Source organism: Corvus hawaiiensis, chromosome 1 (assembly GCF_020740725.1).
Source record: "Corvus hawaiiensis isolate bCorHaw1 chromosome 1, bCorHaw1.pri.cur, whole genome shotgun sequence".
Classification (NCBI taxonomy): domain Eukaryota; kingdom Metazoa; phylum Chordata; class Aves; order Passeriformes; family Corvidae; genus Corvus; species Corvus hawaiiensis.
In genome coordinates, this window is record NC_063213.1 from 79,588,879 (window position 1) to 79,613,519 (window position 24,641).

A 24,641-nucleotide genomic window follows, 5' to 3' on the forward strand; every position below is an offset into this window, starting at 1 on the left:
GCAAGCAATTTAAGAGCCATCATAATCAATGAGAACTCCTCATTTGTCTTCAGAAAGTGTCAGAACACACATCACTCTTGACACAAAATCACAAAATGGCAGCAAACATGAAATTCTGAGAATGCCATGGATGCTGTGGCAGCAAAATATGCATGCACTGTTTTTTCTTCATTGCCTTTGGCCAATCTTAAATAAAATCTTTTGCCTCACCTTTACTCCCTGATGGCTAGAAAGCAGTTTAGGAATCAGATTGCTTTACTTTTTTACTGGGATATATCCTAAAGCAAAATCCAGGTACTTCAAAGAAGGAAAGCACTCAGAAATGTCATAGAACGAACTACCTGAATAAAGAGGAAAGTGAAGACAGAGCCAATAAATACTCTTGCAATGCCAGAAACTAAAGCAGTTTAGACAACATCATAATGGCATTGCCTACAATCAATGTGCAGAAAACCCTTTTTGACATCATGCAGTTACTTCATGCCATGAAAACCAAAAAATCTAGCATGCCATTTATAGATCCAGCTTGAACACATTCTAACTGTGGCTAGATTGATACGACCATATGACCTCTGGAACTAAACAGTTTTGCCAGCTTGCTGGTTGCAGTGAATGCTCAGCCTATACCTTTCCTAAAGTCTAAGCTCCAGGGCACAGGAGCTCCCCACGGACTGGCTGAGCAGTAAGAGGAAAATGTACAATTCACACCTTAAACTTTGTAACCAAAGAGTTCCTTTGTACCGTCCTTCAGATATACTGGAGGACATAAGTCATTTCAGCACTGCTATGTAAGCAACAAATTGTTAAAGGGTTAGCCCGAGCTGGTTTTGATATTCAGGAAACAATTCCACATTCAAAATAAGATGGATAGTGGGAAATTGTTTACTCAGTCTATTTTTTGGCCAAGTAGGAGATTGGTCATAAACTATCACTTAAAATCATCTGAGGTCTGTTGCAAGTTTGGCATTTCTCTTTTTTCCCAGAATTCTTGACTAATTCCACATTGCACTATCAAACAGTAGGGACTGCCAGAAGCTGAACTCAGTGTATAAAAACTTAGCAAATAAATAACCTTAAAGCCATTTGGCTATGACTGTGCAACAATAAGGATGAAGCAGAATTTAAAGGTTTCATATGCAGCCATAGAAAAAAGATGTTATTCACAAGTGAGCTGCTAGGTCATTTGTGTTAAATGTCTATGGACTTTACACTAGAAAGTCTTAGTCTAGCAGAGATTTACTCCTCTGCTCCAGCTTTCTGTTCAACTTTTGAGGGAGTATAGCCCCCAGCTTCATGTCCCTCACTGGATCTGCTTCAACAGGTCCATGTCTTTCCTTTACTGAACACCCTAGAGCTGGATGCAGCACTCCTGGTGGGGTGTCACCAGCATGGAGCAGAGGGGCAGAAGCCCCTCCCTAGCCCTGCTGGTCACGCCCAGGATATTGTTGGCTTTCTGGGCTGTGGGAGTATCTTGCTGGGTCATGTTGAGCTTTTGTCAACAAACACCTTCAACTCTTTCTCCTCAGGTTTGCTCTCAATAAGTTTGCCCTCTGTAAAGAAATAAGCTTAATAAAGGGAAAAGAACGCTATTTTTCAACTTTAATTAAAATATTAATGGACTCCTTTAAGCATTACAGTTGTCTAGAAGTGTTTTAAATGCCTTCATGACTTATCTGTTTCTCACAAACAGTAAAAATTATGGCTGTTTGTTAAAAACTATTACAGCTTTTAAATGGTTCTTATTGTACTTTATTCAATTCTAGGAGAATCTAATTGATTCTCTGGCTTATTTTCTTATAGACTCTTTTCAAAGACCTGTATTTCTATTAAAGAGAGAAGTCTATCTGTGGTAATTGAACTAGCTGCATACTAAACAGTTTTATCTCTGCCTTAATACATTTTTTCCTTCTCAAAACCAGTAAGAGATAAGCTCCCCTGAAGTTTATGTGTAGTTCAAATAACAAATAGGGTAGATAAATGGAATGAGCTGAATAAGTGGAAAGAAATCTACTATGAAATTAAGATATAAATTGTAACTATGGAAACAGCCTTTGTAATTAAGAATAATTTAGAAAGGCATGGAAGATGTTTAATCAGTATGTAAATTAACTGATTTTTTTAGAAAGGTAATAGAAGTTAATGCAATAAAATCCTTTAGTACATTCTTAGTGGCCTAAAATACAAACAAACAAACAAACACCCCCCCCCCCCCAACCCTAACTTCAAGTTCTTTGCGATTTTTCATGAGTACAGTACTGGGTTAAAACCCAGGCCTTACTTTGCAACATTTTCAATATTTGCCTTGAAACACACAATAAAAACTGAACCAAAATTCTCTTTTGATATTTATAAACCTGCATTAATACATGGATCCTCACACACTTTTCAATGATTCTAGTAAATTTCATTAACGTGGTATAACGTTTTATAAAGGAAAATAATAATACAGGAAAGTAATACTTTCCAAAAATGAGATGGGAGGGAAAAAGTAAAATGTTCCAGCTCAGCCAGCATGCGAAAGGCACAATTGAGAAAGGTATTTCATTTCTAGAGCAGTCATGCGGTCTAGGTCACTAACTGGGAAGCAAAATGATACAAAATAACACTTAATGCAGAGTGCCTATTTGAATTTATTCTGAAAGAAGCAGCCGAACTCCAAAGTGAGACATAGACATGAGATGGAGCAGGACTGGGCCTTACACAGTAATGGTAAAACAGTGATACTTCTCAATAAATTTGTTTTAAATACTTGCTTTTAACAAACTTTCTTGTCCTCTGTGTGTGTTATGCTGATTTTCCAATAATATTTCAGCATAAGACACTCCAGCCAACAACACATCCTTGTAACTTGAGGTAAGCTGGCTGAGGTGCCAGAGCCAGTGTAGCCTTATAACCTTTAAGTCCATACTACTAAATCTTTACTTAGTCCAAGAGATCCTCACTTCTTTGCACACATTATGTATAGGTTTGTAAACTACAGACTACTTTTTTTAGCCCATCCTTTAAGGCTTTACTGTACTTCAGATATGTTGAAAAGATCTATCGATAAGACAGCAGATTTCTGTGGCACTAGAAAATTGTGTGAGGAAAACCAAAATGAAAAATCTTTGTTTTGCTAATACATAAAAATCATCTGTTGAATACAAAGCAGTTGAGTTATGCCTGCTTTTCACAAATATCTCAGATGTAGTCAAAGAAGTACAGACCTCCTCTGCACACCTGTTCTATCTTCCTACAAGTATCTCGAGCATCTATTAAGTGTCATTATCAGTAAAACTGCAGCCATCCAAAAGAGTTTAAGCTCATAATATAGTGTTACAGCATTTCTGAAACTTTATGTTGACACGGTCTGATATAAAAGCACAACAAAAGCTATACCTTACAAATACATAGGGACAACTTACAGATAGAAAGCATATCTTAATAAAATCAGAGTTAAAAATGAGAGAACAGGTACCTTGTAAACATGAAGTGCATTCTACCTATTTCTTCTTATTATTACCAATTACTTTAAAATACCAACATTAACTCATTCTTTGGCAGTGAACAAAACTCACCTTTGTAGCTCATCTTTTATTCTTTCTCTCAAGGCTGAACCTCAGCTGTCACTATCAGAAAAAATCACAAAAACAAAGAGATAATGCTTAACTAGATCTCAAAGAGCTTTAATCTACTGTATTTTAATATTGCTGTATTTCACTTCCTCTTCTACAGAACTTAAAGAAAAAACTTGGCAAAGTTCAAAATATGACCAATTTAACAAAAAATTTAAGTTATTTATGTAACTTCCATGTTGCATGTTGGGGGTTTTTTTGTTTTGGTTTGGGGTTTTTTTGTTTGTTTGTTTTGGGGTTTTTTGGTTTTGATTTTTGGTTTTGTTTTGTTCGGTTTTGTTTTGTTTTTTAAGACAGGCATCTACCAGAAACTGTTTTGAGTGATTATGTGACACAGGATGCTTATTTGACAAAGAACCATTCCTGGGTATCCATAGGTCAGTTTTATCTATTATTCAGCTTCTCCAGTTGTAGAAATTACCAGAGGTATTAAAACATCTGAGGGCTATGATCAATCCTTAAAAGCCCAGCAGCAAGATGTTTAAGTTTGGTAAACAGCAGTACCTTTTGGCTCAGCCACCCCTCAAGAGCAACTGTAGACTACAATGACCACTGTCACAGTCAGAAGAAGGAAAGACTGCCCAATAAATGTCCTTAGCTCTTTATACAGATGGCCAATATAGGGATGATAAACATGTTAAAGTGCACATTGGTTTCCTACATAGAATCACCTTGAAATTTTTAGAAGAAAAGAAGCAATCCTGGAAGTCAAGGGACATATGAAGCTATAAAAAACTGCTGATATTCGATATGGTAAGGTAAAGGTACCCTGACCGCTGGAAATAGTGGTTAGTCCTAGCAAATGAAAAACATGTGAGGGAAACTGCTGATGTTTTTCCTAAATCTAGTTCAGGAAAGTGGAACTCTAGTTTTATCAAATCTAGCTTGCCATCAGCCAAGATGGTTAAAAAAATCTACACTTGTTTCAAAGTAAACACTGTGGAGTTAAATAACTTATTGTTTGCTTAGCTACATCTTAATTGTTTTAAACAACTGGACACATACTATAACAACTTTTTAAACTAAGAAGTAGCAGACAATATTTTTCAACAGCCTTGCTATTATGATCTAACTTCTTGTAAATTTAAGAGCTAGCCACAAATAGTAGGAAGGCCCAGAATTCCACAACATGAAAACAGAAATAAGACAAATTGTGATTAAAAAAAAAAAAAATATCAGAAGTCTGGTGAAACAGTAAGTCAGTTAATAAAAAACCCATGAACACTGTTTGCATGGAAACACTGATTAGACAAGAAAAAGTAGAGTTATGGAATTCTGTTTCTTCTATGAAGAGTCAAAAATGAAGGATTTTCTGCACTTCTCCCTGGAGCTTCTCCCCAAGCCAAAGATGATGTTACCCCTTCTTCTACTCTTCTAAAGTGCTTACTGTTGTCAGTGATAAACACTGAACAATTCTTTAATATGTTTGCAAATAACAACATAAATAAAAATACTCCTCTGACGTTTTTGAGATTTTTATTAACTTGCTCCAAGCCATTCTGGATGATTTGACTAACAAACCTAGCAATACAGACTCACAGCTTCAGGGCCTGAGGAGCAATTGCCCCAGCCTTTCTTTTAAAAGCTTCCATGTGGGGAAGTGGGGTTTAGAGAGTAAGATAATTTTCAAAGATAATGGATTTCCAGAGCAAATAATTAAACAGCTAAGACTGAGACTATCAAAATCTAATGAGAGTGAAAAAGACTGAATAGAAAACCTGAAAATCAAGTCTACCCTTTGATGACTGTGTAGAAAAACTGTGGGTTTTTATCCAGTCCCCTCTGCTTGCAGCACACTCCCTCTGGTTACCACAGATAATGTGTTGCTTACTACAACACCATTTCCCTAACTCCTTCTGACAGCTCCAAATTAGTCTGTTTGTCCATCTGAGATGAGCCTGCTAAGTTACTCTCAGGGAAAGGTACAAACACCTTTCCCAGAAGTTTTTTCTATTATGAAACATGTCTGACACTGACTTTTTTGTCTTCTCCACCACTTTGGATCATTTAAGAGAGATAACACTTCAAGAAGCAAACCAGAGTTAAATGATATTTCTCATACTCTCCCTCCTCATTCCTTTTCAACATGACTAGATCTAAACATCAATAAGATTTTTGCAGTCTTCAAGGAAATATCCGTGTTCAGTTCCAGATTTTAAATCTGTTACTCAGAGCTTCAGAAAAGAGTGCTTTACTGCATAAAATTCTTGATGTAACAATATATTTAAGGAAGAACAGCACTGTCAGTTTAGGTCATACTTTGCCAGATACTATTAGTTTTGTGATATTTCTTGCAAAGTTCTGTAACTGAGAGGCTGGTTAGTCTAAAACTTCCACATAAACCCATCAATGTTCACAAAGATTTTCTCAAAGAGATGTATTCCTGCTCACTCTGATTGTCTATTCTATTGGTTTTCATGAATAGGATTTCATTCTCATAGACACTTTGAGTATCCACGTTGAAAGCTGAAACCCATCCAGGATGTATTTTTACACTATTTGTCTTTTGTTCTGTTAAAGTACTTCAGCCATTTACTTAAAAAATAAAAATGTTAGCTCAAAATAAATTATTTTATAGGGATGATTCACAATTTGACAGCAACCTGCACATCAAAAAGTTATTTTTCTGCATTGTCTATCAAACACTTTGCACTGGCAACATATTCACAACATATGTAAAAGAATGTTTTTCTCTTTTATCTACAGCTTCCTTTTTCTCTCTACTCATTATGCAGTTTTTATTCCAATTTAAAACACTGAAAACAACAATATCTTCCACAAATATTTATTTTTTGTGCAAACACATTATTGTATGATCAAATCTTGTCTATTAAATAAAGTAACACTACCAGAAGTGGTTTTGTTGAGCTTCTCTTGTCAACGATCATAAGCAGGAGGAACAGCTGGTCAACTTCTACCTCCCTCTTTACACAGCTTTCATGAAAACTGGGCAGTAAAACAGGTAGCACAAACATGAGACATCTGTCTGGAGACCATGCCCTGGACTTCAGACCGGATATAGAGGCATCTGCTTTATGCCCATTTTATCTTTTATACAACATGATATAATAATAACATGCCAGATGTTTTGACATCTCTTCTGTCTTCTGAGAGCATGTGAGATCTCACATGTTCCCTTTCCATACAGAGGGACCATGACAAGCTTGAGAGGTAGACCCATATGAACCTCATGAAGTCCATAAAGACTGAGTGTGAGATCCTGCACCTGGATTGGGGGCAATCCCAAGCACAAATACAGGCTGGGCATGACCAGCAGGTTGAAGGGGGTGATTTTTCCAGCTCTGCTCCAATCTCATGAGACCCCTGGAGTAATGTGTCCAGCTCTGAGGACCCAAACATAGGTTAGGACGTGGGCCAGTTGGAGTGCGTGGTGACAAAGATGATCAAAGTGCTGAAGTACTTCTCCTATGAATACAGGTTGACAGAGCTGGGGTTATTCAGCCTGGAGAAGAGAAGGCTCTGGGGAGACATTATTGTGGTCTTCCAGTACCTAAAGGAGGACTGCAGGAAGGCTGGAAATAGACTTTTCACAAGGATATGTAGTAATAGGACAAGGGTTATTGGCTTAAAACAGAAATAGGGCAGGTTTAGATTGGATATTAGGAAGAAATTCTTCACTGTACAGTTCATGAGGCACTGGAACAGATTGCCTAGACAGGCTGTAGGTGCCCCATCCCTGGAAGTGGTCCAGGCCAGTTGAAAGTTTTGAGTGACCTGGTCTAGTGAAAGATGTTCCTGCCCAAGGCAGTGGGTTGGAGCTAGATGATCTTTAATGTCCCTTTCAACCCAGATAATTTTATGATTCTATGATTAATTTGGCTTAATTTTCTTGAAATCTTCATTGCAAGCATGCATATAAATCAGTGAAAGTCTCAATAGCTGTTCAGACTTTCTTCCAAGAGCATTCCTACTTTGAGATAAATTTACTATTTTTGTAAATTCAATTTTAGCTGTCTAATGATTTTTTTCCCTGAAGTTTTAATCTCGGAAAGCAGTATACAGAAGTTATTTATGAGTAAAAAATAGTTTCATGTCTGGTAGAATAAAATATTGTCTTTAGCAAGTAAGTAATCAGACATCTAAACATTATGTTTCACACATCTTAATATTGTGATGAGGAGGAATGCCTCAGCTTCTGCACTCTTTTTCATCATAACCCTAGAGTCTATGTCAATATCTACAAATTCTAGAAGCACACATTTTTTGCTTGAGTATATGTAAGGAAAGTATGGCCACAGAGGGATTTTCATCACTACTGTTAGTTATATCTCTGAATTGTAATTCATTCATGCATAGCACTCTCAGAAGGATAGTGGGGTTTTTTCATCAGAACCAGGGAAATGGAGAGGTGGGGAACTAGCCATGACTTATAACTGGAGTATAAACCTTATTGTTCACAACACTGCATACTAATTCTAAAACAACCAAAAAAAACCCCAAAGAACAAAAAACGCCCCTTTTCTCTAATAAGTAAACAGCTTTGCTCTTGAGTAGTGCTTGTTAAAAATCAGTAAGAGCCATTCCTGAGCTTTATGCCCCCTAATCAATGAACTTTCAGTCATTTCAGCTAAATTCATATTTTACAGATTTCTACACTGAGGTCCACTAACTTGGGAGACACAGTTTGTCTAAGAGCTGAATGTATGTTTAAATCACTATTCTACCATTCCTGGAGGTGTTAACAAAGGATTATATTCCCAAGAGCACAATGAGGAAATCTATGTGAACAATTTCATGCACTATCCAAAATTGAAAGAGGGAATGTCCATGTTAGTCTACTACCACTCTCACTCTAAAGCATCATTACAATATAAAAGGAGATTAGGATAGTCAGGATTTTTTTGATCACAAAATTGGAAAATATTTCAAAGGTAGTAGTCTTTCAATATGCTAATCAAAGAGGATGGGAGTAGAATAATATTCAAAATTATTTCTAAGCATATTTAATATAGTCTTTTTATCTATGGGGGGAACTTCTGGCTGCTTCTATAGAAGGATTGCATACATGTTCAAAAAAAGAAAACTTACAAATGTTTACTGTATTCCTTGACATTTTAAATCAAATGTGCAGCAACTGAATGCTTATGAGATGCAATTAATCAACAGTGAATGTTCTCACATTTATGGATGGGTTAAACACAGTAAGGTCTAATTAGTTTATGCTTAAGCAACATGAAATTATAAATAGCAATCACGTTTCTTAATTTGCGTCTCCTACAATTTTCATTCTACTTTCAGAAAAAAATTGAACATTATTAAGTGTTAGTTAGAAACAGGATAAACAACAGAATGTTATATAGGGAACGGAAAATTTGAATACATTTGCCAAATGTACCATGCAAACTTATTTCAGTAAAAAAATTGGTACATCTCCAGCTTTTTAATAGCTTTTCCTCTGTGTGGGAAACAAATAAGATGGGGGAGAAAAAAGATGTAGCCCTTCATGTTGAAGACAACAGAAACACAAAGTAGCTTTCAATTTTTTCTCCCTCTGTTTTCATATTTAAAGAAAAGCTTAGAAACAAATACCTTTAAACACTCCATCTCTACAGACATATAATTTCACTACCAGCTAAAGGGGCTGAAAGGTCAAGAATGTGAGAGATACCCTAAATCCATGAGAAAGAATTTGATGAAGTGCAATATCTTCCCCTGACAGAGATAACTATACTGTAGCCACTGACACATTTTCCCTTGTTTAAGATTCTTTAACAGTATATGATAAAAAAGAACCAATACAAGATATTATAACAGTAAGATGTGAAAACACTGTTCACTTCCTGTGCTTTGCTTTTTCACTTTTAATAACACCAAGATTCCCAGGATAAGGGAAAATATTCTGCTTTGCAAGTAACTGTGAAAGGTAGGAAAAGTATTTGTTCAGTGCCTTAATCTTGAGTTAAGTGGAAAAGGTTAAGGGACTTTAACTAGTTTGTCCAGTCACGGTTTATCTCAATTTTCAGTTTCCTTTAAAGAAAAATTCTACTGACACCTTTTCCACTTCGTCTGACATTTCTGTTGTTTGTGGAGGCAATTACCAATGGCAAAGCAGCATGTAATGAGATCATATTCACTGATATAAGATTCAGGTGTCTTCAAATGGAGAATGATGTTTGATTTCGCAAATATGCAGCTGGTCTCTGAGATTCTCTTGGTAGATACTGTGCTCCTCTGAAAGATGGGTAAACCACTACACATTTGACTTTCAAAAGTTCTGGTACATGCACTTTTCAGGGACTTAAAACCAGGAACAGTAGTTGAACAAAACACAGCAGAAGATGCCTTGTGAATGAAATGGTATATGAGCAAGAGAAGTAACAAAAGAAGGATCTATGTGCTTATGTTCTCTCTGGTATAGGCAGTTTCCACAGTTAAATTAGCATGAAGAAAATGGAGGACACAGCTGAAATTTGGAAAGTTCTGTTGGAAATTGATTAGATCTCAAGAAGCAGTTGGCTTAAACTCTTTTATTCCCTAAAGTTTACAGATAAGAGAGCCAGCTTCTACAGATAACGAATGCTGAATCCAGTGATGGATGATTCCAATTTGCATTTGGATAATTCTCCACTCCCTGCTATGAAATATTTACAAAAACACTGATTTCCCAAGCTAAAGACAAAAGAATTTAGTATAGCTACAGCTTGTAGAGAGGATATGGATGGCATTAGAGGGATATTTTCATATTCTAATGTTATAAAGCATTACACTATATGGAAACAGTGATAAGAAACACCTCACCGTTGAGGCTCAGCAACTACAGCAAAATTTTTTTCATTAACCCATGGAAGCAAAGCATGTGAAAGACATTAGAGACAAAGTAAGAGACTTCTGACATAGCAGAGATTGTCTTTACAATGTATTCATTAGCAGTCACCCTCCCATATCTTTTTTTCTAACTTCACTTCCCATCTTCCATAAAGTTAAGACCAAAAATAAAGGATGCATAGCATGACAATACGGCAAACTCCGTCAGTATATAGGCTGCCAAAGAAAAGAGATTCTCAGGACACTTAACAGAGGGTGCAAAGCCAACAGAAGCAGAATCAACATTCCTGAAGAACAATTATATTCATACACAAAACAAGCTGTGACTGCCCACTGTCACTACCTAGGTAAAGGGAAAAAGTGAAATAATATAATTACTCCTTGTCATCTATCAAAAAAAAAAAAAGTCTGGTATTTATTATCTAGTTTGATATCTATCTATTTGATCTTGCTCAAAATCACTAAATAATCTAAAATTCAAATATTACGTTATTAGCTGTCTGATATTTCCCTCTGTTATTTTAGTCCTTTAATGATGTTTAGTGAGCTTAAAACCCCTTGATTTTTCCCTTTCCAACTGAAAGATTAAACTTGCGTAACTTGGAAGAAAACTGCAAAAGCCCAGTGCATCATAGTCATTTCCTTACTTGAACAGTATTTAATTGGTTGATGAAAACGGAAAACAAAATTTGGGAACCTTGGAAAATTCAACCTCTTAGTATTAGAATGAAAACACGAAGGTATCATCAATGGATGCGTGCTTGTATTCCAGCCTAACAATTAGCACACGATCCATAGCTGGCAGTCCTACTGTTCCCTGGGAACCATTCTTCTACTCTCCACTCCTGAAAAACTTTCAAAACAAGAACAAAACAACACTGTCACACCTAATGGTGACCCTCTGACACCATAGTTTAGCTTCGACATATGTCATTCCTGCACACACGTTCACATCTTATTCTGTGGTGGAAAACAGCATATAAAAATTGGGATCTTCTGTCATACACTGGTTGCTCATTCTAGTCGCCTTGCCTTGATGATGTGAAAACAATCCAAAATTACCTCATTTATTACCTTTGGCCATACCAAGCCAAAACACAGAGGCCTGTGCATAAATGGAATTTTTCACATTCAGTTCCAAGAATCCTTTCCTAAACACCAAGTCAACATTTTCTGGATCATCTGTGGCAACTTCGAGGAGGGACATAGACACAGAAGTAATACTAAATACCTATAGATATCCTGGTTGTAGTGGAGGAAAGAGTTAGGGGTCTGCCTACTCACACGTACCCTCTGGATACAAGGAAAGCAGGTGGCATTACCCTGGCAAATATGCATAAATCATCAGGAAATACCTTGGAGGGAAAAGTGCTGCCCACGGATGCATAACTTAGCATCTGTTCACAAAGGATTCACCATGGAGTAGGGCAATTTGCACAGAATACTTCCACGTAGGTTATTCTCAGTGAAGGTTTTAGTTATGCTGGTCCAGAAATGCAGAAGTGCGCTCAGAGCAAGCTGCTAAATGTGCAAGAGTGTTTTGCCATGAAAGAAATATTCTTTCATGCTCCAAGAGCTGCTTCTGGAGGACATCATGGCTAAAACCAGTGCAATTCCTTGTGCTAGCTGAATGCACTCCTATAATAGGTAAACATTTACTTGAACCACTAGGTAGGTGTATACAGTAGCAGAATGTGGCAATGAGCACTTTTAGCAAAATGCAGAAAATAGAGATCAATATACCTACAAAATTACTGCAGCATGACATCTTATATTGCTAAGGACTCTTTCATGGTTCAAAGAACTGTTCTTTTTCTCTGTTGATCGCTGGTGTTCCTTAGAAAATTTGGCTTAGCTGGCTGTTCAACCATGGCCTATTAATATAAAGTGTGGCAAGCCCCTTTACTTCTCTGTCAGTCAGAATCTCCCTTGTAAAATGAGAATAGTTTTGATTTACTTCCAGAGTTTTAAAGGAGTAACTATTATCAGGAATGCTCAGATGTTTTGGTACTATATAAGGATCTATATCCACTGGGTATTCCATATGAACTTGTAATAAAGTCTGCAACTAAATAGCAAAAATTGTCTAGAGTCTCTTTTTGTAGGAAATTATTGATATATGAGGTCTTAAACTCACAACAGTAATCTTCAATATATAAGAGAGAATTTGTCACAGCTCAGTATAAGCTAACACTGCAGAAAGAAACTTAACTTTGCCCTCAATTTGTCTACACTGCGGAGAAGCGTTGAACTGGCTCAAGTGGCCATAAAGCTGTTTTAGTTACGTACTATTCTCTGATCTCATCATATTCATTATAATTAATGATTTACCAAACCTTTCTCTTTTGATAATTTTATGGTTTTAATTTTGTATTACAGGAAAGAAAAAAATTCATAATGAAGATCTCAGCCACTGCAGATGGAGTGGGAACTAGGTGATCTTCAAGGTCCGTTCCAACCTCTTAGCATTCTATGATTCTGTGACTCACAGCTTTATGTAGGAGATTGTTTTTTGCTTTGACACATTAATAAAATTGGAGTGAGGGATGAACCAGACTCATTTGTGAGTCTATTTAACAATTAATGCTTATCTTTTTTAATGGCCATTCCATGTATCATTAACAATGTCAAGCATGCTGTACATGCCACATAAATCAATTTATTTGAGAGTAAGGTCACACAATCTCAGGGAGACATGAGTTGAGGATGGTACAGGACTGTAGAAGCCAGAGACCCTCCGCATTGAAACAGCACATGCATACAGTTCTGAGACTTACTACTTAATTGCATTAATAGCTGTAGAAAGATGGGGAAATTTACATCAGCTACAAGGAATATTCATGTAGTATCCTCATCAATTAAAAAAACCCTAACAACTCCCCCCCCAAAAAGACCAATAAAAAACCCACCATGAACCAAACAAAAAATAATAAACCCAGAAGTGTACATCTAGATTCCAATCGCCTTCTTACTTTTTTCTATTTTCTACAGATGAATAAATGTTCCTCAAAATTATTACTCAGATTATTCCTTCTGTTATGAATACAAATTTTAAAAGCACAAAGGTCATCAACAATGACGAGCTCCAGTTTAAAGCTGAATAATGATGCCGTGAGGATGAAGCAATCTGTAGCAACCTTGGCCCATAGTGAGCATGAAGAATTGATATGAAGATCCCAAGGGCAAACAAGAAATAAAGTAGCAGATCCTAGACCTCAGGCATCAAGGAAGCAGCCTGAGGCTTGTTCAAGGAGCAGGCAAGTGGAATCAAACAGGAACAGCTCTGAAGAGCAAAGAAGACAAGGGAGCCTGGAATGTCTCAAGTGCAGCATTCTCCAAAAGTTCCAAAATAGCCAGTCCAGCCTCAGGAAAATATATCCAATCTGTTATTAAACCCCATCTGAACCTACTGCTTTAAATTTACAAATGTAATCACTCTTTTTTTGCTGCAAAGGCGCTACAACAGAGAGTTTAGATTGTTTCTTTCAATATGTGCCTCTTTAGCCATCTCTTCTCCAAGCTGAATAATGCTTTGGTCCTCCACTAAATTTCAGGTTACTCCAGTTTATTAAAATTTTTTGATTTTGAGGTGCCTGAAACCAGATACAGTATTCCAGAAACACTCTAAAAAGTGCTAAAAGGTGCATTAAAACTTCCTCCAACATACATCTGTGTTACTGTCAATACAGCCCAGAAGTTAAGGTATTGTGTTTTGGTTTTTTTGTTTATGTTTCAAGTGAGATATTGCCTCACACAGTATCAGTGAAATAATGCATTCCTTCTTTCAGGGAATGTTTATTATGTTTGCTAGAAATAGCAGCCCCAGAGGACTGTAACACTATCAAAGGACTATTAGAATTCAAAATTATCTGAAGCTTGAAACAGAGTATGCAAAATTAAATGGAATTGATTTGTTTTTTAGGATGAAAATGAGATTTTTGTCACATGCTAGAAGTAGAGTATTTCAATAACAGGAGCAAAAAACATAGATCTTTCAGGGATGCTGAAACATATGAATCAGGAGGGGATACTGCCTCCTAATTAAAATTAGCTCATATATTAAGTCATAAACAGGAGGCAGATACATCCTCCTGAGTTAAAGCAAAAAGCCGCTTTCAGCACTGAGCAAACAACATAAGGATAACAAGGTGGGAGTATTGCACATGGAACTGAGGGAAAAGTTAATACATTTAAACAGAACAGTCAAGTCTGCTAATACAAAGGGGGAAAATAAAAAGAATGTAGGTATTCCAGGGGTCACCAACTTCACCTAGCACTGAAAAAAAAAGTAAATATCATATGAGATATATAACAGGAATATGGATAGCAGATGTTGAAAATTCTAGTGTTCTCACTGAGACTAGAACATTGCAGAATAATTGGCTGCAAATTTTCTGGAATTTCTGCTGTTGGTGAGAAGGCCCAGCAAACATTTGTTAGAAACAAGAACTGGTGAAATGAAAAAAGAAAAAAAACCTGAAACATTATATATATAAAAAAATATATATACCAGAACAACCAGACGAGCTTTTGAACCCAAATCTCCTTTCATTCCTCTCCTTCTTTTGAAAGGAATAAAAGATATATTAGCTAATTTCCTGAACAAGAAAAGGCCGCACTGCCACTGTATCTACACCCCATCTAAAGCCTCCTTGATCCAGGCTTGATTTTCTGGTTTGACCTTTGGCCTACCTCATCAGCACAGACTTGTTGGGTGCTTGCTTGAAACAGATTTATTATGTTTTAGCCTGTTCTCCATAAATTTTCTGCCATATCTTCCTTCCACATACTACCTGGTTTAGTCTCTAAAGAAGCTCAATTACCACGTCTCACAAAATAACTACAGAAAAGCAAAGACAGTTTCTAGATCAATTTCTACTTTTTGTTTGTCTGAGAATTTAGATGTTAAGAGCCTCGGACTTTCCACTTTTAACAGCAGACGTTTACCCATCCAGTAATTTTAGGACTTACCCACACAAGAATATAGGAGCAGGTGAACAGAGTGTAAATTAGTTCACTGTTGCTCCCAAGAACCCACTGCACACGCTTTTGGTAGTTTTGCCTGCCTCCTGCCTATAAAAATACCCCTCCCAGCATGGTGTTCACAGACAACTGTTTTCCTCTGTCCATGAAACAGTGCAATCTGCTTTTGTTATTCATGCTCCAATGTTTTCTGTAATTAAGCCAGCTCTTTCCAAACTAGATTGAGTATCCCAGCATTACATTGCAGTCTGAGTTGTAAATACGGTCTTAGCAAGTTCAGTTCCCTATGGAAAGTTTGTGCGCATATTTTGCCAGTAAGAAATAGTTGAGGGCACAGGAAACTGGTGCACAGTAGCCAGAACACAGTATGTTTGCACTATCCAGTCAGGATACCCTGACTCATAAGGATGAGTCCTTAATAAAGATAATAGCATTGTCCTTGGGGTTTCTGCTGGTCACTGTGCATATCTACATCCTCTCTGCTATTTTATTCCCTAAAGAAGTTCCATTAGCCTCAGAATAAAACTAAATTTTTTGCATTTTACCCCATCCATTGACTGGATTTTTTTTCTCCTGACATGAACTGTAATATTGGACCAATTTTTTGAAGCCTATCCTTTGAATTTTATTTATAAGTCTAACTGTAAAAGGGGACAATATTACCATTCAGCCCATTAAACAATTATACTCAAGGACCCAGGTTAACTCTTACAGTACCATATTTAATATAAATAGACTTAAAATTAGTAAAAGACTAATCTTTTAATGATTCATTATTCATTCTCTTTGCCTTATCTTTTTGTGATTGTGTTTGTGATACTCATATAATTCTGAAGATTATTTATTTGGGCTCACTACCAGAGATCAAATAAAATAACTGTTATGTTGGACTGAAAGTAATTTATTAAAAAGGCTCTACAGAATTAGAAGAAGAAGAATCTCTTGGTGAAAACAAAATTTTAATCCATCTTCTAGTGAATCACTGCATAATAGTTTATATTATGTTGATAGAAATAGAAGAATGAATCCTCATCATACAGATATATATTTTTATATATCAAAGAGGTCAGTTAATTTCTGGTGAAAACATCAATTACACTAGTTTGTGCAATAGAACAGTTCTTAGTTCTCTGATGTTAACATTAAATGAAAAAGTTGTCCGGCATATGCAAAATCCATCCTTCATTATCTGAAAAAATTTCAAAGCCATTTGATTTACAAATGTGTTAACTAAATGAGTTAATATGTTACAACAATGCAAATATATTTTTGCACTTGTAAGAGCTAAAGTCATAAGACACAAAAAGATATCTTCCCTTGTCAAACATTATGCATTAAACAAATTACATTAAATGTTCCCAGAATCAAAATTATTTATATTGCATTAAGACACAAAGTTCCATAAACATGAGTTATTGAATTCAATATTGTTCTCCAGTTGATAGAGGAAAGAATTACCCTCCTTGTACAAGTCAGGAATTGTCATTCTGTAGCTACAGAAGATCAAACTCAATGAAAATAACTTTATCCTTTTGGTGTCTCCTTCTCTAAGTCTATCAATAAATTTTCAGGCTGATCTAAGACTGATTCTGAAATTTTTGCTTTCAGTATAGCCACAGTATATATTATTTTAGAAATTCTTCATCTGCTATTGGAGTTATTATCAGCTCCCAGAATATTCTGAGTTGAAAGGGACCAACAAGGGTCATCAAGTCCAACCCTTAAGTGAATGACCCATACAGGAATGAAACTACAGCCTTGGTGTTATCAGCACCATGCTCTGACCAGCTGAGCTTATCTCAGGGTCTGATGTTAGGTTCCAGACCTTTATATTCTGCTCTGAATTTGTGGGGGTTTTAATTTTGGCTTTTTTTTTTTCTTTTTGGGGGTGTTTTCTTTTTTTTTTTTTTTTTAATTTTAAAAGCTCTAAATAAAACTTTCTGAGAATAGTGTTTCATATTTTATCACTAAATCTCAAGACAGAGTCAGAAATTTAAGCAGTGTCTTCAAAGTACAAATGCAAAGTACATTTTCAAAGTGTTTTCTAAGATTTAATATATACACCTTGTAAGAGTTGTACTCATGCATGTGCATGTACATGTACTCATGTACCTGTTATATATGTTGTGGCTGGAGGCCAGGTGTCCACCAATCTGCTCTATCACTCCCTTCTCAGGGAAACAGGAGACAGAAACTAAGATGAAAAACCTTGATTGTTTTGGCTCAAGAAGTGAAGAAAATAAAGGTAAGGAAAAGGGCTAAAGAAACTGCCTTAAGGGGCAAACAAACAGATGAGACTGAAGAACCTCTGGTTATTTGTCCGTATCAGCTAATTCTTCTCTCAGCTGATGTATAATACTGTAGTAGCTCTCAAGTGTAGAAGCTGATTATTATTTTACTACAGATTTTCAGTAACCTGTACCATCATACAGTGATTGCGTAGCCTGACACTATTTGTTCACTCTAACAACTTGTTCTTTAATTCTAACCAGATGCGACAAGTGTAGCACTAAGGACAAAGCTGGAAGGATTGAGGAAAATGAGCTTCACAGTTGTCATTGCCTCAAACTCCTTGCTGGAGGCTTGAGTAGGACACCCTGGAGAGGGTTTATTCAGATATTGTGAAATAGTGTCCTTTTCTCCTCTAAAACAAAGATATTGGCAGGATATTAAATATAACAATGATTCTGATTTAATATTTCACTCCATTTTGGTTTATCCCTGGCATAATATGATAAAATCAAAAATATGGCTTTATTTAGAGTTCTCTAATTTGTGGCCAGGTGAGGATTTTGACCAGCTTGGGTGAGAAATAAAACAGGCCCTGCTCTGTGAGAGTTGTCTCTGTCCATTGCCTTAGGGAGGAAGAGGTCTCAGGCAAGCGATATTCTGGGTAGGAAGACTAAACTCACATGAGGAATAGCTCATTTGTTTTCCAGAGAAGACGAGTTGGTAGAAATTTAACAGTAGTTAACATAATGACATACCACACTGAATATCTTTATTTCTCATTAACAGGGCATGAACATTTGAGAGCAATGTAACATTACTGTAGTTACACTGTATCATCCTGTGTCTGCATGTGTTGTGAAAGTGAGTTTTTTTATCTTCTGCTAAGTAAGGATATTTTGAAAAATCTATGTCTTGCTTCCATAATATTAAAATTTTACAATGCTTAAAATGTTCCATTCCTATATCTTTTAGTTACTAAAAAATACCCCAAATAACAAGGTATCAGACCTTCTGCTTCTCTGTGTGTGAATATTTTAATGATGAGAGGTTTCTCTTTCTGCTCAGTTAACTTTGGATCATTTTCTGCAGAATTTGAGCAAGAACATTGTGCCCATACATTTCTGTTTTAAAACCAGGTAATTAAATTAATTAATTTATGTGCTTAATTAAAAGGCAGCCGTCTGCTTTAGGTTAGGGTGGAGCTCTGAAATCACTGGTGTAGTGTAAAGTTTTGTTATATTATGAAACAGGAGATACAGAGGTTTAAGAGCAGCTCATTTTCACTCTTGCAGCTTCCATGTTTTATAAACAGGAAGAAGAGGCTGTCTTTAGAAGACAAAGATGATGCCTTGTTCTAGGGGGAAGCAATGAGACAGAGACTTACAACAGTGAATGAACATTTTTTCTGTCCTCAGGACTGGATGCTCCTCTCTTCAGCATTTAATTTTTCAATGCAGTTTCCTTAGCTACTTGACACTTTTGCCTTATTGACAAAGCTCTTTGAGGAAAACTCTTGGCTGCATCTTGCTGACTTCGGTGAGGGAAGACATGCAGACAATCAGTGTGATTGATAAAGCAAGCTTCCTTTATTGGTAATACAAAGGCACTTATATAGTATGAGTATACATGCTTGTCAGTTCTTGATTGGTTTAAGCTTATGAAAGCACATTCTTGTTTCTACATAATTGGGTTAGATAAAAGACGACATTGGCAAGCTTCTACTATTTATGTTTTAACTTGAGAAATCAAAGTTCTTCCTCCCCTCTCATGGTCAGTACATCTTATCAGCACAGCACTGTACCTCCTTAAAACTCCCTTTTGGTTCTCAGGCTTGTTTCTCATGCAGGCATTTTCTCATGCAGGCATTTGCTTGTACAGCTCTTTTATTGATCTGTACCCTACAGCTCTATCAATGATCCATGTCCCTGATCCTCTAACCATTCTTCAACAGCTGCAAGGCTCAGTTTGGGATAGAGGGACAGTAAAATTCAGTGTCATAAGCATCAACTCTATTTTACTATGTCCATATGATAAATTGCCAGGATAGACACAAATACTTAAAATTTTTGGTTACTTTTATGTGTGTGTGTAGGCTCACAGTGTTTCAACAGTCACTGTCATGATTTCATCCTGAACAAGCTAGCACTCTCCCAAACCATTTTTGGTTGTGCCAAGAGCTGTCACAGATAGTGACCATTCCCAAAAGAGAGCTTGGCAGCATGGATGATTGCCATTCCATGCCAGATGACACCAGCACTGGATAACAATCCTGAGCATGGTCAGTTTAGCATTATAGACATGGAGACAGTGATTTGAGCCCTGGCCATTTAAATAGTTTAATGCAAATGGTAAAACGAGGAGAGCAATGTTATGGGAATGGCTAAAATCAAAATACTACAGCTGATGTGGATGAAACTGACTTGAGATGCTTTTGCCTTGTGTGAAAGGAATCAAGAATTTTGCCATAACATGGCTTTTTTTTCTTTCAAAAAGAAATAGAGAGCTTCCTCTTAATGTTTTCCAACTTAATGAATCAGTCTTAATACAAATGACCACTGTTGAAACAAGTCCCATTCAATATTAAAATGGGTAAAACAGCCACCAATCACCAATGCAGATAGAATAAAACACCCTGACAGTCATCTGAACTTTGCAGGAAAAGTGCATGAAAACAATATGTATATCTCCACCAATGACTATTAGGATGACCCATTTCACCATACATTGGACAATTTAAAGAGACTTTGGACCTCCTCTGGATTTACTGTCTCAAAAAGTAAAATGAATAAAAATAAAATAATCAATTTTGTAATATTTTAGTGGCCACCTTAAAATGTGAAATTCTAGGATAGTTTAAGGCCCTTTACTATATGACATTTTCATCAAGTCTAACAGTATTCTGATTGCCACAGGAAAACAATGTAATGAAAATGAGAACTGCTTAACCCACCTCCCATGAATTTTAATGATAATGGAGGTAGTCATCTCTGTACTTTTACATTCACAGCTGTTGGTATCATAACTGGAATCAGTCCTTCAGTCCTCCTTCAAATTAAATTAGTAATATGCAGTTTGAAATGAAAGTAATATTTAGCAGGTACACTTGAGTTCTAAAGAATATTGTAAGGCAGATCTCAGTAGTGTCTGTGATAATAAGGATGTAATATGGATGAATTTCAACTTTTATTCTAATCAAACTCTTTCAGCTACTGCTTCATTATCATGCAAAACCTTTCCAGGTGATATGTCCCAGATTTGATCTCAGTCCAAAAGTATTTAAAAGGGCAATCAAAATCAGTGCAAATGTTGCTGTGAATTTTGAGCGCATGGAAGAAATGGAAAAAATGGGGTGACTTCAACAGATATTTTTGCAAATACTACCAAATTGTTACCTTTTCTTGTAAGCTTCCTGAAGAACAGTTAGATACATGGATACAATTTTAACCCCATACATTCACAAGGAAACACTGATGTAACCTGAAATGGAGTGATAATTTTAACTGCATTTTCATTCTATACAATGTTATAGGCTAATGGCTTTTCAGAAAGTAGGTAAAATCCTAAAGAAAAATACCCTCTTCTTTGTAATAAAAACTAAATCTATTCAGCAATGATTTGATTTTTACATATTTTACTACAATACTTATGTTACTGATGATAAGCTCAGGAAACTAGGAAATTCAGTAGAAAAATAAAAAATTTGAAAAACAAATCAGCATAACATTTTATGACAAAATTGAAAATTAGGACCACAGATTGCTTTCTAAAAGTAAATTAATAGCTATACAAATCTGGTCTCTTCTCATGATCAAAAATCTCATAAACATGGCTTCAAACCATTACAGACTTCAGGAAATAATTTGATAAGAAGGTGCTAGCCCTTCACACACTACTGACAATATAGCCACAAAAATTCTACAAGGGAAGTATGATCATGAAGGCTTCTTAGCCATTACTTGTAACATGCCCTGTTTTGGAACTGTTCTTAGTTTGCAGCCATACTTAAAAGAAACATTCCTTTATGTTTCTCAAAAATTTGCTTTTCCCTATTGTCTTTAGGCAAGCTGCATTAAAAGCCCTACAAAAAAATGTACTTCTATAATTTTAAAAAATTTCAGAAAATATTGATGGGATGAACTGTAGAGGCATGATAAATTACATATATTTTATCCTTCTGGCTTGCTAAAAATTTTCATTATGTCTACAGCGTATTGAAACACTGACTTGTTTCAGTATTAAATCTCTCAAAATTTTCAAATTTCCATGAGAAAACCTCCACCTTAGAAAACCTTCTCTGTTAAACATGACACTAATTTTTCTCTTCAGAAAATATTTCTTGACTCCTGAGCAGGGACAGAATTTTCTACAGAGCCATGCGATCACATATTATTCCACCAAGAAAATAGATAGAAACACATCATCCTATATTCCCACGGTGTAAAATGCATTTGTACTTGAATATTAAAAATATATTCTGTTTAATACATCTTTTCCCAGTACAGCTATGTAAAATCCTATTCATTAAAATGGCCAGGTGTTTTAATTTTCAGATGTTCCTACTGTATATACTAATTTCCACTTTGCTACATTTTCTCATACATAATGTATTAAACTGCTTCTTGTTGAGGGCAGGTTCTTTCACATACTGTGCAGAACTGGAGAGAGGCAGAATCCCATCTCTTGTCTGCTTGAATTTTAAGTACCTTTGAAGCAATTACAAAATACTTCAGAAGGGAAAGAAATTTTTTAGAGGACAGTCATATCTACTGAAACTTTTTCTGAATGACCATGACGATTCTTGGAAAGGTCAGCCTTTCTGGAAACTGTGCTTTCATCATAATTTCTCATTTATTTAATGTATCATCTTGGATACAAGATGAATGGATGTAAAAATCAGCATGCTGCTGAGGAACATGGCAAGAAATAAAGCATTACTGGGAACAGATATATAAAGCTAGGAGAGAGATGCAATATAAAGGAAAATTACAACAGGAATAATAACGAATAAAAACAACCTCACTGTGACTCCATCACAGGCCAGTGGCACAGGCCAGCAGCTGGTATGAATTGCCATGGCATCCATTCTTGTAGTCAGAATCATTCTTGCTGACCTTTCACTAACAGTGCCATAAAGCTACCCAAGGATATTGTATAATGAGGTCAATAAACACAATACCAAATGCCAAAATACTGTGTCAGAAGAGACACTGGATAATGGAATGCATTGAATAAAATTAAATTTCCAGTCTCACAGAAATTCCTCATAATATTGCATTGTGCATAATCTGTGAAAACTGAAATGAGCTACTTGCAAGTATTTTAAATTTCACTTTAGATTTCATGATAGTTTTCATGCTCCAAGACATTATGTTTTCTTTGAAAATAATATATTTAAAGCAGTTTGCCCTGGGCAGATTGTGAATATAATACAATATTATCATCTGATAACAAAGAAATTACTCTTTTCACTTTAATTCTTTTTTTCTCTTTTAAATTATCTGATTATCTTCTGCATTACAAAACTGAAGTGACACTCAACATTAAATCCCCTGACATCATTAGGATACTCAGTTCTATAAGAAAGAAAATATAAACAGGAACACAGTGATTGGTGAGATTCTATAAAGCAATGAATTTTCCAATTCTGCCACAACCCAAAATTTCATGGAAATTCTGTCTTTTGGTGTCTCTATTTTTTAAGTAGCAGTACATATGAATATACAGTATTCATCACTGTATTCAGTCTTTTAGGCCAGGGCATAATGTTTTACATAATGGGCCCACAACCATGACTTCTGGGTGCAAAGGATAAAAAACTTAAAAATATAAACTTAGCAGTTACTGTTTTGGAAGGTATAACAATAACCAGCATAAGGAAGAAAAATTATGATAAAGGCAGCTTTACCTTTCTGGTTCTTTCTCATTAGAAAAAATATAAAAGAAAAAAAAAGAGGAACCTGTGCTAAAACCTGAAGGAAAATAATGCACTCTATGCTTTTTTCTCTTGTTATGTGTTACTATTTACAGACTAGTGACATACAAATTGGTTTTAAGTTAAACTTTAGTTTTAAATATTATTATGGGGTTCATTTTTGAAATTTAAACTTGTTAAATGGTCTTAAGGGACTCAGGTATGCAAAAAATTTTTCCAAAATAGTAAATCATGGCAAAATAACAAAAGTGCTTGAATGGGAAAAGTAATCCGTAAAAAGAAAGGAACCAGTCTTAGGAACAAGTAGTTTTTTCTTTCAGTGAAGGAAGTCACTATTGGCCTTCCCAGAGGTATATCCTGTGACTTGTGGTGTATTATATCAGATAACTTCTAGATAACCTGAAAACAATGACTGACTAGCAATGTCAAAAGAAGTATTGATGAATGAATGAAGCAGGGTATCAAGAATGAGAACCAGGCATGAAAAATTGCAGGAAGACCCTAAAAGATATATTATTCAGAAACACAGAGGCAACTGAAATTCAAAAGAGTTGCACAGTGCTGCACATAATTTAAAAAAAAAAAATCTTAGCTTCCTTAGTTTCCTAGAATCATTGAATGGCTTGGGTTGGAAGGGACCTTAAATAACATCAGGTTCCATGGGCAGGGACACCTTCACTGGACCAGGTTGTTCAAAGCCCCATCCAACATGACCATGAAGACTTCCAGGGATAGGACATCCACAAGTCCTCCAGGCAACCTGTTCCACTGCCTCACCACCCTTGCAGTAGAGAATTTCTTCTATATATCTAATTTAAACCTACCCTCTTTCAATTTTAAACATTCCTTCTTGTGATGTCACTACATGTCCTTCTAAAATGTCCCTTTCCAGCTTCCTTGTAGGCCCCTTTAGGTATTAGAAGGCTGAAAAGAGGTCTCCGCAGGGCCTTCTCTTCTCCATGCTGAACAGACCCAGCTCTTTCAAGCTGTCTTCATAGGAGAAGTGCTCTAGCCCTCTGATCATCTTTTCATCCCTGTGCTGCCCTCACTCCAACAGGTCCAAGTCCTTACATTTGGGGTCCCTGAGATGAACA

General features: G+C 36.0%; 1 long non-coding RNA gene across 1 annotated transcript in view; it reads right to left on the bottom strand.

The window, feature by feature from the left end:
* Positions 1-258: 258 nt before the first annotated feature.
* Positions 259-24,641, bottom strand: part of LOC125329454 — a 152,828-nt gene continuing 128,445 nt past the window's right edge. The window contains exons 4-5 of the long non-coding RNA XR_007205157.1: positions 3,558-3,608; positions 259-341 (exon numbers count right to left, since the gene is read on the bottom strand). This is a non-coding gene — a long non-coding RNA (uncharacterized LOC125329454). The remainder of the gene's footprint in view (positions 342-3,557; positions 3,609-24,641) is intronic.